Source organism: Parasteatoda tepidariorum, chromosome X1 (genome assembly GCF_043381705.1).
Source record: "Parasteatoda tepidariorum isolate YZ-2023 chromosome X1, CAS_Ptep_4.0, whole genome shotgun sequence".
In the NCBI taxonomy this organism is placed as follows: domain Eukaryota; kingdom Metazoa; phylum Arthropoda; class Arachnida; order Araneae; family Theridiidae; genus Parasteatoda; species Parasteatoda tepidariorum.
In genome coordinates, this window is record NC_092214.1 from 63,984,047 (window position 1) to 63,997,679 (window position 13,633).

Here is a 13,633-nt window from a genome sequence, read left to right on the forward strand (position 1 = left end):
ATGAAGTAATACACTAATGATTATTTCCAAAATGATGGTAAGATGAACATCTTTCAAAAAAGAAAGAAAAATCCTAAAATCTTATGAGGAAAAAAAAAATTTTTTTTAAATGGCGGGAAAATTTATCGAATTTCGTTCCGGTTTTTCGGTTTTCCGGTTTTCTGATTTCCGGATAACGGGTTCTGTACTGTAATTAAAAAAATTTTACCATAAATTAAAAGTTAAAATTTCAATTACAGTGAAACCTCCTGTTATGGACACTCCTGCAAAACAGACACCTCACAATATGGACATATTTTAATTCCCCGGTAATCTCCTATGAATAAACCATTATGTACCTTCTCTGCAAAGCTGACAACCGGATGTGGACAGTAATTTTCGCCCTGAAACGTAATTTTCCATCTCTTTAAACCAGACACTACTTTTTCTACATTTGAAAAAAAAAAAATATTTCTGCTTTAAACTGCAAGGAAAAAATTACAACTTAGCCATTTTTAAAACATGCTTATTTTTTGCCTTATCCAGAAATAAAAATATTGTTAAGCTATTACACTACTAAAGAATCAATCTTTCTCCTGTCACCTTGCCTTATCTTTGTAAAGAAAGAAGGGAAAATGATACTGCTCTCCTGAAATAATTCGGACAGCAGCATCTTTTGATCTTTTCATCTGGACCACACAGGTTATAAAACCCCTTAGTTAAAACAACATCTTAAAAGCTCTCAATGCTTCTTCACCATTGAAAATTTCTTTAATTTTCTTATCAATTTGAAGACTGTATTCAACACAGCTTTAGTAAAAATAGAACAGAAATATTAATCTTTGATGTGTTCATATAAATTAAACACTTATTCAGACACTTGATAGCTGATCATAGGTCCTCATAACTTAGCTGTGAATAGTGGGAGGTTTACTTTCAAGAAGGTATTAATCATGTCCCCCATCCAATGATAGGTAGGTGTAATGGGATGTTACACTTTACATTTACCTATAAATTGAAACCGACTGACAACTGAAATCTCCTATTCGATATCATATGTCTGACTTGAATATCTGTGCCAATAGGAAAATTATATTAATTTATCTGCAGCTACATCTAGAATTATGTATTTATATGAAACTTCTTTATATATTCTTTTTTCTCCTTCTTAAAGCTTAAAGAAATATCCTTGTAGATAGTTATTGTAAATTAAATTATTTCTACATCTTTGAAAATATTCTAAAAACAGTTAACAGTGTTAAACTTCGTTATTAGGGTACCCTTCCCGTAAGCGGACAACTCTCCTAAACGGACAATTTTTTTGGTCCCTAGAATGTCCGCTTAATGAAGGTTTTACTGTATTTACATTATTAAAAAACTCATTATCAAAAGTTTTATCAAAATTCATTCTCCAACATTATCAGGCTATTTTTTTCTCTGATCAAAACACCAACAGATTAGATGCACAGTGAATAAACCTCTGCTACAGCAATGGTAATACTCTTGTTACAATTATAAAAGAAACAGGATTTTTAGTCCTAAACAGAATAAAAACAAATAAAAGAAATTTACTTTAACTAGTTGGACACATTAATTTGAATATCAAAGACAGGACATAAATATAAAGAACAAAATAGAAATGTTTATTATGCCAAATTTCACAATACTGCAAAATTGTAATAGAAATAAAAACTATTGAAATTAAAGTGAAAACCAAATAAACATCACTCATGAAACTAGTTTATTCAAAATACTGAGGATACAGAAGTATTATTTAAAATGAAGGTGTGAACATTTTTGAGTACCATGTCGATTCACAACATTCAAGTTGATTTCAAAATTACTAAAAATGTTCTTAAATCATTTTTGCTGGAGTTAAATTCCAGATCTCCTTTGGTTTCGTTGAAAATATTTTAAATAATTTCTAATCACAGTATTAAAGAGGTTATTGATGCTCATCATATATGTTCTATCATCAGGTTCTAAAATAACAAAACAAAAGAATTTTTCATTATTTTACATATTATGTAAAGAAAAGAATTTATAAAAGCTGGTATAAGTATTTAAATCTATTTAATAGCCTGAGAATAGGAAAGCATTGTTTTTATTGATTTACATTTTTATCAGTACAAGCATTGAGAAATATTTACAAATATTACATTAGTTACAACAGATACAACAACCATTATTGCAAATAATAATTTCTCATCATTTAACTTTTTCTCTGAGTAATAAATCTCAAGATTAATATCTATAGGAAAATTTAGAGTTCAGATATTTGTTTCCATTGCTAAACATTTGTGTTAGTGAAATGTGGTTTATTTTAAATATATGTTTTAACAAGTTACCACCTTAAATAAAATTAATTTAAATTCCTATTTGGAAAAGACACAACAATCTTGAAAGAAATTATTTTGATTTTAAATTGATGAACTTGCAAATAACATGAGTCTTAAAATGCAGATTTGCTTCATTCTCAGCTTTCTCAGTTTCGATCAATTTGCAAAATCTAAAATTTCTTTTTCAGAAGAAAATATTTTAAGATTAGATATTGAAAGATTTACAATTCATAGATTTGTTTCCCAGAGTGTTTTTGAAATTTAAATTCAAATCTGTTGGATAAATGATTTCATCATTACTTTCAGTAGCAAGATTCAAAGTTAAAACATTTGCTTCAGTTTCTAAATTTGAGAGTCAATGAGAAATTGTAAATGTGATTCATTAGTAATCCAGTAAGAAATTAGGCTATGATAGGGCAGAAGTTTTTTAAAAAAATTGTTGCGAACTTATTTGATATCAGGCATATTAAAAATTTAATGTTGATATTCGGAGCTGTTGATTAAATTTAAAATTACATTTCACCGAGCAGTTTTGAAATCCTTTGTAAAGTATTGTTAACTTTGAAACTAATAATATATAATTTTTACTGTTTTTGAAACGGTGGATCATCAAAAGTTAGTTTATTGATGAAAATGAGAAACGATTTGTTTACAGAATAATGGTAGAGAGCATGTCGAAGTGACAAGAATGATTTAGACCAAAGACAATAAACAGAATTGCAATGGATGTGCTTCATTATGTTATTTACGTTATTAAATAGTATATTCTTATAAAAATGACATTTTAAAAGTTCAATGAACCTTGAAATAAATGTAGATACATTTTAATTTTAAAAGTGTTAACCAAAATGCGAAAATTATTAATTTCAATATGTATTTAATTTTCAAGTAGAACAAAACTTTGAAATCTGAAAATTAAACAAATCAGAGTCTTATGTTCCTTTTTGCAAGTATTTCTCTTTCAGAAATATAAACAGAATCACAGTAATTAAACACATGCTTTTGCATTTCTGGTTCAGAGAATCAGTTGATTCTGAAATTTTTTTAACCCTACATAATTTTATTTAGGAATTTGCCAGCTACCAATCAAGTAAAATAATTGCATGATTTTCAAAAAGTGATGAAAATTATAAATCCCTGCAACTAGGTATTTATATAAACACCATAAAGCTATGATATAGAGTTATATTTCTTTCTAGAAGTTAAAAAAATATTAAAAAAATAATTGTATTTATTAATAACATAATTTACAAGAGTGCATTTTATAAACAAATAAGATACTTAATACAAAAATGAATGTACATGACAGACATTACAAGCTACAAATATATTTACAGCTATTTATATGATGAATGTTAAAAAAATTTACAAATTACAAATAGACATGCGATAACAGTTCCAGAAAAAAAGATAAACTTGTGTGGTAACAAATCTTTTGAAACCGGTTTTAAAAATTCAATTTAAACTATAATAAAAACTACAATTTAAAGGAATTATTATATTAATTAATATAGTTTTCATAAACTTTTTGGTTCCAATAGTTTGATCAAGAGAGCAGTCCAAAATTTCAACCCCTTAATATTAATTTTATTTTTGTGTATTTTACCATATCTCACAAAATTTGGGAGCGAATAGAAAAAATTTACACACAATTACAAAATAGATAATTCCATGGCTAAAGATAATTCCATGGAAAAAAATACCCTTTAGTATATATATATTATTTTATTTGATAAAAATCAAAAAATTTTAAATAGTAAGGTATACAATTTCTAACATTAATTTATAGAATGTAATTTTCAATGCTTAAAATTTGATTTCTAAAAAACTATCCAGTGTTTTTCACTCAAATTTTGTATTTTGCCATGGAAAATTATATTCCTTAAAATAGTGTAAAAATAGTCTTTAAAATAGTGTATTTATTACGATATTACGACTCGTAAAATAAAATCGTGGATTTATAATTTTTGACGTGCTTTATTTGTGCCGATTTTATCATAACGATCAAAAGAGTAATATTTTTTTTGCTTGACATGTAATTTCATATATATTTTACTTAATGTGTTCCATTCTGTTTCAATTTTTTTGAGTGCTCCTCACACTATTGTATTGATATATTTTGCTTAGGCTATATTTATACAATATTTGAAAGCACTCCTCGTGTGAGCTGATGAAGAGATCATATCTTTTCATTATTTTATTTTCCGGCTTTTTATTATTTTTTAAAATATTTTTAAATAAAAAGGTGCCAAGAATTCTCTGGTTGATTTTATAATAGTCCCTGCCTCTGAAATTTCCTTATTTTTTTTAACTGGAAACGCAAGCACATGAATGACATAAGTACATTATAGTCTTTAATAAGTTTAAGAAGCATATGAAATTTAAGTAATCACCTCAAACACAACTTCATAGACACACAATTTCATTAGAGTCCTGGTAGTCCTTCAATAGAGTCCTAGTGAAGAAAAAAAATAGTTTAGTATTCAAAGAATAACGGATATGTTAATGAAATAGTGTGTTCATATAGCCATGATGCACTTCTAACCTGTCAACAATAAAAGTTGCACCACAACTTCACCGACATAGTGTACAGCATCTGATTCGCATTCAAAAAAGAGGAGCTAAATTTTGATGGAATTTATGCAATGCTTCTCACTACCAAAACTATGCCATTCAGCCCACGTATTTAAATGCTACAATACTTAAAAAAAAGTTTAGTAGCAGATTTCTACTATCTCTTTTACAAGCCACGAAGGGTAGAGAAACCTTTGCATGAGATTTGAAAAAATTATTGTTAAGGATACGAGTTAATGAATATTGGGCATAATGGTGCCTAAAATATTGTAGTTGACACCCAATATTTTAGTAAAATGTAAATTAAAAGCTAACTGTTATGCTACTTTTCTGGAAGTGGCCCCCGACTCCTAGAAACTTCCTACTTTTGTAATCATTGTTAATTGAGTGGCTGGGTCAAACTTTTTTCATTTAAATATACTACACTTAAATTTAAAATTTCCTTTATTTATTAAATCTTATGAATTTGAGTTTTTGATAGTTCAGGGTAGGCCCCATTCACCCCAAATTACTAAGACTCTACTGTAGTTTCATTATCATCATTATTATACACATAACAAATGTAAGCAAGTAAAAATAAAACAACAAACAGATTTTCAATTTTCAACACAATGCATAATGTTATTGAAAAAAGGTTATTATTTTTTACTTTGACTAGAACTTACATACATGAATGCTATGAGACTTCTAATTAGAAAAAGGCACATTTTCCTGATTTCTGATCAGTAAAAAGGAACACTTTCACTAATTCTCCTTGATAAATAATTTACAAGTTTTATTTTTTTATTACCATTACCTCAGTGTAGAAGAGAACAGTCTGTAATAAATGATTTTTTTTTTTTTGCAAGCAAAAAGTAAGATAGATTGCTTTGTTAGAGTTTTTTATACCTCATCTTCATATGCTAATTTGTCATTATAATAACTATAACTTGTTCATAATCATTACTATTTTTTTCTTGATGATCATTCAAAATTATTTAAATGATTTAAGTTGCTTTGTTCAGCCTGTTTGGGGACACCCTAGACAAGGTTTAGCAAGGCGTTAAATATATATATATATACATATATTTGGCACACACACATTGCTACAAGTTCTCTCGATAATCCATAGGGATGAAAATCTATCCTTAGCTCTCATTATAGAATAATCTCCCCAAACTAGTGTATTATCAACTGAGATAACTACAAACAAAAAGGAAGCGAGCGAAATTCAGCTATTACGTCAACTAAAAACTGTAACTTGAATATTCTATTTTTTTGGTTTGGTCTTAATTATTTCGGATAACCAAATTACTATGATCAAGCCACGGATACATAAACAAATAAAGAAGGTCAATTTTAAATTGATACTACAAGTATTCAAAGCAGGCTTTTATTCCAGCTACAAAATGACCATTATGTTATGTTGAATAAATTTCCAAAAGGATATTTTGAATATTATGATCACTCAATTTTTATATAGTAGGATAGAATAGCAGGATCTTCAACATCCAGAACACTAAATAAACATTATTTAATCTATAAGTAGACAACAGAAATCTCACAATTTTTGATAAATTTTCATTCGACTAGTGCTCATCCCTATATATAATTGCAATAGATTCTGTTTTCATATATAATAATTTTTTTTAATAAATGAGTATGTTAATTTGCTTGATATAAAAATATTAGTTAACCAGAAGTCTAAGAGTCTGCCAACATAAGGCAACACCATTTATTTTGTCCTTTTAAACCTTCAAATTTTTGAAAGAATATAGTTTCAAATAAAATAAGAATTTACAACTAATGCATTAAATATTGTTAAATATCAGCTTTCTATTATAAAAATAAAAATTGAGTCACTATTTTTATAAAATATTTTAAATTGTCAGCAAAAAAAATGTCTTTAGACACAAAACAACCTTTCTTGAAAGTATTTTTTAAAAAGAGGATTGGTAATCCCTAAATTTTAAACTGAATACTATTTTGTTCTAAAAGAAATATTTAAAACAAAACTAGTTTAGACATATATTAAAATACAGTAACTTTTACTAGAGTAATCTTTGAAATAATTATGATCTTTGTACGTGATAAATCCCACCTGTGAGTTGGTTCAACTTTTTGTAAGACACTCTTCTTTAAACATTAGGCAAAAACCAACAAATACATATCTAACTGCTTTTGCGTTTTTATCATCAATGATCCATTCTAATGGCACAACTGCCACTTTTAAATTCAATTTTTGAATTTGACAACACAGAATTCCAAGAATGACCTAAGAGCAACAAAAAAAAATTTAAGACACTTGAAATTTAACTACACACTTACTTATAATCAAAACAGAAAATACTGAAATTTCACACAGATAATTGCATGGCCATAGAGTGGATATTTAGTAAAGGTCAATAAACTATTAAGAATTTACATGAAAATCCTTTAAATTTATATCATTAAAAAGCTTTGCAAATTTGTGCAGGTGAAGAGAAAAACCAGCTTGGCACACTAACGGTGTTAGATCTGCACATTTTTTATTTAACTTTTCTTCGTATTTCTGCATCTTTTATTTGCATAGTCTATATTTTTATGTCTCTTTTTTGTTATCCATTAAAGATACAATAAAAATATTTATACATTTGGGAATTACAGAAAATTTTATCTAGATTTGATATCTCACTCATATATATATTCAATAATTATATCAACCAATTCCAATATTTCAACTTCTTTTTTCTTTCACAAATATCTCGTGGTAGACAAAAAATTAATAATGACTTTTATTATTGTTCCGCTTGAGAATTAAAAGCTATTTCTTTCTTATTTCCATTTTAGTACTTTTTAGAACTAAGAACTACTGAATCATAATATTTCATTTCTATTATTTTTACAATGAATATTAGGCTATAAACTTACTTATAAATGTAATCTTCTTTTTTCTGGAAAACTTATAAAAAGTGCAGCTTCAAATGAATCGGAATGTACGAAAGTAGTGAATATTAGTCTCTATTGATTGAATAAAAGTGTTTCATTCTTTTGAAGTATATTCAAGATAAATTGTTTTAGTTTTAAAATGTCATTAAATTTAGCAATAAAAAGAATTATTTTTCAAAACCAATAGAAAATGTTGTAAACAAGCTGTCATAGTCTTGATAGTACTTAATGGTTAACTTATCGACAGGTATAATGTAGTGAAAGATCTCTGCATTACACCCATTTTATTTCTGAAAATAAATAAGCTAGTATATGAATCAGAAAGGCAAAACACACAAGTGCTAAGGGGCAAAACTGGGAAATTTATGTGGAGCCACTATCCCCCTCCCTTTTTTCCACAAAATTAAAAGACAAATATTGCTAACAAAAAATTTAACATCGAAAAATAAACTTTACTGTTTGTAAAGATAATTATTATTATAAATAAATAATAGCATTTGTCCATAATGCTTTAATAAGAAAAATGATTCTAATAAGAATAGATAAAAATAAAGATTTAACAAAGAGAATCGAGAAATACTCCAGAAAGGAGACAAATATGCAAAATTGAATAATTATTCTATAAGTACAAACTTATTATTTGATAAATGCTTATCGATGACATCATGCAGTATTTTGTTGATCAAAATTACCTTGACATGTAACATGGAAAAATAATTATTAAAAATGAAAAGAAAACCAATTTTCAAGCAAAAGTTTTAGATATAAAAACAGCTATAAAAAAAGAGCAACTCCAGAATTGTTTTTCGTAGTCTCATTTTTAAACTTTTGTTTTAGAATGAAATATGATAAAGGGTAGCCTTTAGAAGTAGCAACCTTTTAATCAGAAATTATAGTTTCTGCTTATAATTCATATATCTGAATTTCTTCTTGGTAAAAAAAAATAATAAATAAATAAAATAAAGTAAACAAAAAACTTTTTTTCATTTGATTTGTAGTTACTATTATTCAGAACTCTTTTTTTTAATCATTGATGACACGTTATATACATACAGAATCAATATTAAATTGCCCTCCTTAGGAATAACTATTTCTTATCATCCTCACTTCCAACTCTACTTCTTTACTTATTCAAAATAAGTAAGTGTGACAAAGGTTAAACACATATTTTCCCTTTTCCCCCAATTCCATTTGATCTTCTAGTTAACTTAAAATATGAAAATTAAATCCAAGTAAAGCTATCTTTTACAATAATATTTAAGTAGTTAGAGAATATAATGCGAGTATGACCCACAAGTAATTGTTTTAAATTAAAAAGGTGTTTTAAACTATTTATTAAGGAAGAATAATTTAAGTAATTTTAATTCTTATAGAAAACTCACTTATAGAAAACTGAAACATTTTTTAATATTATTATTCAGCTTACTTAATTTGAAATTTTCACTAAATTCCTAACCTTCAACAAACAACTTCTTACAAAAGATAGCATACCTAGTTGACATTGGCTTTGTCTATGGGGGTTATAATAGCCAGATTAAGTAGTTTCAGAAAAATTAGTTGCATTGTTAGAGTCATATATAATTTCTTTATTGTTAAGAATAAAATTTGTAAGCTAATGATAAAGTAACCACTTCCATTCTGTAAAGAGATCTAAAGGTAAAGACCATCTTTTTAAACCTTTTAGACAAAAGTTACAGAAATTTTTTATGAATTAGAATTTTACTGATAGGAATATAATATTGGTCTAAATTTCATGCTTTTTAAAATTAAGTTTCTTAGTTTTAAAATTTTCTTTAATAATTAAGTTACCAGATGTTTAGGATCCTTACCTCTGTATTCAACATAAGTATCTTCTTTACAGTGACAATCATTATCAAAAATTTTCATAATTTGTAAAGTTTTGCTGACAGTGTTATAAATAAAAATATTTCTACCTAAAGATTCATAATATTTATAGCTTGTAATATGATATTCTTTTATTGGAAACAAATTCATTAAATGTTCATATGCATGTAGTTTAAACTTGCTGAAAATAGGGTTTTAAAAACAAATTACAAAATATAAGCTATCTAGTTTTTCTCTTTATAAGGTGAAATTTAGCAAATTATAATATGTAAATTAAAAAATGAAAAATATTTTAATATATATTAAAACCTATCAAAATTATAATACTGTATTGTTTATTGATATGTTCTTCGTTATTCAAAATAAAATTAATCTTTTCAAATTGTTACATTTAGAAGAGTTTCTTACACCTCTTTTTAGTCTCATTTGAATGAAAAATTTAAAAAGTTAAAGAATTGTCAAAGTTAATCTGCATTTGACCAAAAATATTCTTTAGCTCATATTGCAAAATTATTTTATAAAAATATAATTCTTGTTTAATAGTCTTAAAACATAACTATCAACTATGTCTAAAGTATTAATTTTAACAGTATTAAAATTGCATACCCTGAAATTATTGACTTCAAAATTATTTACCTTTTTATTAAAATGTATATCTGGGGTGTTGATAAATTCTAATATTAAGAGAGTTACTTATTTGTCCAACATACCTCATGTTGCAAAAACCACTGGTTAACACAGACATAACATAATTAATTTACAAATTGATTTAAAACTATTACAATTTTGATTTGCACGATATTTATCAATATTTAGCATCTTTTTTTTTAGCATTATTTAGCATCTTTAATATCATCAATATCATGCATCTTTTCTCACTGCACCTTTTATAAAAAAAAATTTATGGTTTTAAATTAAATTAAAAAAACCTTTTATCAAAATTTTGTTCCTGGTAGCCTAGTAGCAAGCTGTTGACCTGATAGGATCCTGCATTAGGCTCTACTTACCTGGTACTATGAGTAGAATTCTTAATGAAATTTTTACCACATGCAAAGTTATTATTTCTTATTAAATCCATGGTAAAAATAAGAAGCTCAAAGAGTAACTCACAACTGCAATACTACACAAACAGCTTGAAGAAACTAGAAATTAGTACATTAATATCAGAATCAGAAATAAAAGTAGAGGAAAAATTTTATAGTAGAAATTTATTGGAAAAAAAAACTGGCAGGTAAAACAGTAGATTTTATTTGGTGCTAAAGCTGCTCCATTTACAGCTTCTTTTTTTTTTCACACCATCCTATTAGTATATTGTGTTTTGGGGATATTGATACAATATTAGAAAGCACCTGTTGCTAACCATGTAGGTTAAGAACAAAGTTTATATATTTTAGTGGTTCCGTAATTTTGAATTTAATTAATAAAAATTTTTTTTTAATTATTTCAGAATTTTTATTAGGTTTTGGAGTTATTTACATGTTTTTTATTTGTAATATTCTCATATTAGGGGCTCAATATACTTTGCAGCTTCATGCACAGATTATAAAATATTTTTTTAAACATTTTCAAATTTTCATCCTGATATATAATATATAACTTGCAATCACATTTACGTTTAATGTACATACTTTGTGGCCATTGTTTGATCAAAGCAAATTCGATAATCCCAGCATAATATATAAATATTTATTTAAAACCTTTGAAAATGCCATCCATATTAAAACAGCCTATAACATTGAATTACACATAAATGTTCTCTGCACATATTTAGAATAACATCAACAACTCATTTGCTTTAAAAAAAATGTGAATCCATGTAAAAATATATTTAAAAAGTTAACTGGAAGCTTCAAATCAAAATGCGCCATTTTTTTTAAAATCATGAACCGCCAGACACATAGAAATACATGATAAATTAAAAGACATCTTGTGGATTCAAGAAAGATCCACAGAAGTAACTATTTATTAATTAGTTTTTGCAGATTTCACGAAATAGATTTTCCATTTGTCAATTAATTTTTTAGTTTGTGTCACAAATTGTTTTCAAAACATATTGAATTTGTGTGATATGTAGCCACACTTGTAACACCAATTATAAAGTATCGATTCAGAGAATCTAATTAAAAATGAAAGTCAAATTTGAATATAAATAAAATTTATTTAAAAATAAAATACTGTGCTGAAACTAAAAAGCATAACTGCCTATTTAACCAATATAAGCATGTAGGTATGATTTAAGAACCATGTTGTTTCACTTGTAACAAACTCATTTGTCAGATTAATTATCGATTCATTTTTAAAAATATTTTTAACTGATTTGGAATTTGTTAATATGCTTTACATTTAATTTACTTCATAAAATGATTACTATTTTCTCATTATTTTGAAAGGTACTTTGTATTATAATCTATAAAAAAAAAATCAATCTTGTGAATGATTGAAAAAAATTGTTCCTTAGGGATTCAAATAAGGTATCCAGAGTAATATTGATCCCCTGGAGTGGTTAATTGGTTTTCTACTGTACTATACTCTTACTATTTAGGCACTGTATTACACTCAAAAGACTTGAGAAATATTTCCTGGTCTATGACTAAGACTAAAATCAGCAGGGTTCGCCAAGTGGGCCCACTTCGAAAAAACCCACCTGGGTTTTATTGGGTGGGCCCACCTTGAAAAAACCCACTTGGAATGATAATTAGGTTTTTTTTAAAAATAATTTTATTAAAACNGGTCTATGACTAAGACTAAAATTAGCAGGGTTCGCCAAGTGGGCCCACTTTGAAAAAACCCGCCCGGGTTTTATTGGGTGGGCCCACCTTGAAAAAACCCACTTGGAACGATAATTGGGGTTTTTAAAAAAAATTTTATTTTTTTTTTTTACTAAAACTTATTGTTTCGCATTTACTTTTATATAATTTATTGTGCAGCATAAATTTGTCAAATAGAGTTACATGATTTATATGATTAAGTTTTCAATATTAGTAAAGTAAAAGAAACTCGAATCTTCATATAATTTAATAGTAGGTACTATTGAAAACTTCAAGTGGGTTTTTTCAAAAAGTAATATTTTAATAATATTACCTTATTTTTCGGCGAAAGCGCCGCTTCGTCGCAAGCGCCGCACATCGATAAAATTGAAATTTTTTAAAAAAAAGTTATAGTAAGCGCCGCTCCGAAGCAAGCGCCGCTCTGAAGCAAGCGCCGCAATGGCACTAAACCGGGCATATCAGCATCCTTTTAGAAGAGACCTTTAAATTACCATTTAGAATATCTGTATAATAAAAAATTAAATTTTTGTATGCATTTCATAAAGTAAAGTTTTAATTTCTAAATTATAATAAAAAATTTCTTTTTCAGCAAAAAAAAGAAAAGAACAAAACGATATAAAATAAAGTTGTTCTTACCAGTTGGCACCGCGCCAAAAAACAGAACAACAACAAAAAAAATTTTTTATATCTGCAGTAGCTACGCTGAACTGATTACAGAAATCAGTAAAACAATGCAATAAGAAAAGTAAAATAAAAATTTATTATAAGAAAGATTTTAAAATAAAAAGATTTTAAAATTTATTAACGTTAAAAATTTGAGGAAAAACTAATACATAATAATGAAACAGCTAATAATAACGAAATAACTAACAATAACAAGAATAATAAATAACTAAACAAGCCCCAAAAAAATTCTGAAGGAATGGGAGAAGAGGAAATAAGTTTCACTTTCACAATCTTAGGGGGTGGAATTTTAGTGGGTAGAATGCCCTCTCCTTCAATGGAAATAACCCAATGTGACTCAACTAGAAAGAGAAGAAAATGTTTAAAAGAGGGGTGTACCCCACCTCCTCCACGTGTCATTTCTACTGGAGCTGATTAGGAGAAATCAATCAGTTATATTTTAAAGGGGTTGGGGAAAAGAAAAGGGTATGGGACCCCTAATCCAGCATTCCAAAATTCAGCACTTAATCTGATCTAATTTTTTTTTTCTTTTTTTTT

The 13,633-nt window shown here is 26.8% G+C and overlaps 1 long non-coding RNA gene across 9 annotated transcripts in view; it reads right to left on the minus strand.

Moving 5' to 3' along the window:
- Positions 1-1,703: 1,703 nt before the first annotated feature.
- Positions 1,704-13,633, minus strand: part of LOC107452636 (uncharacterized) — a 19,956-nt gene continuing 8,026 nt past the window's right edge. For all 9 annotated transcript variants that reach the window (XR_001585207.3, XR_006226587.2, XR_006226588.2 and 6 more), the window contains 3 exons: positions 6,973-7,146; positions 4,712-4,773; positions 1,704-1,961 (listed from right to left, as the gene is read on the minus strand). This is a non-coding gene — a long non-coding RNA (uncharacterized lncRNA). The remainder of the gene's footprint in view (positions 1,962-4,711; positions 4,774-6,972; positions 7,147-13,633) is intronic.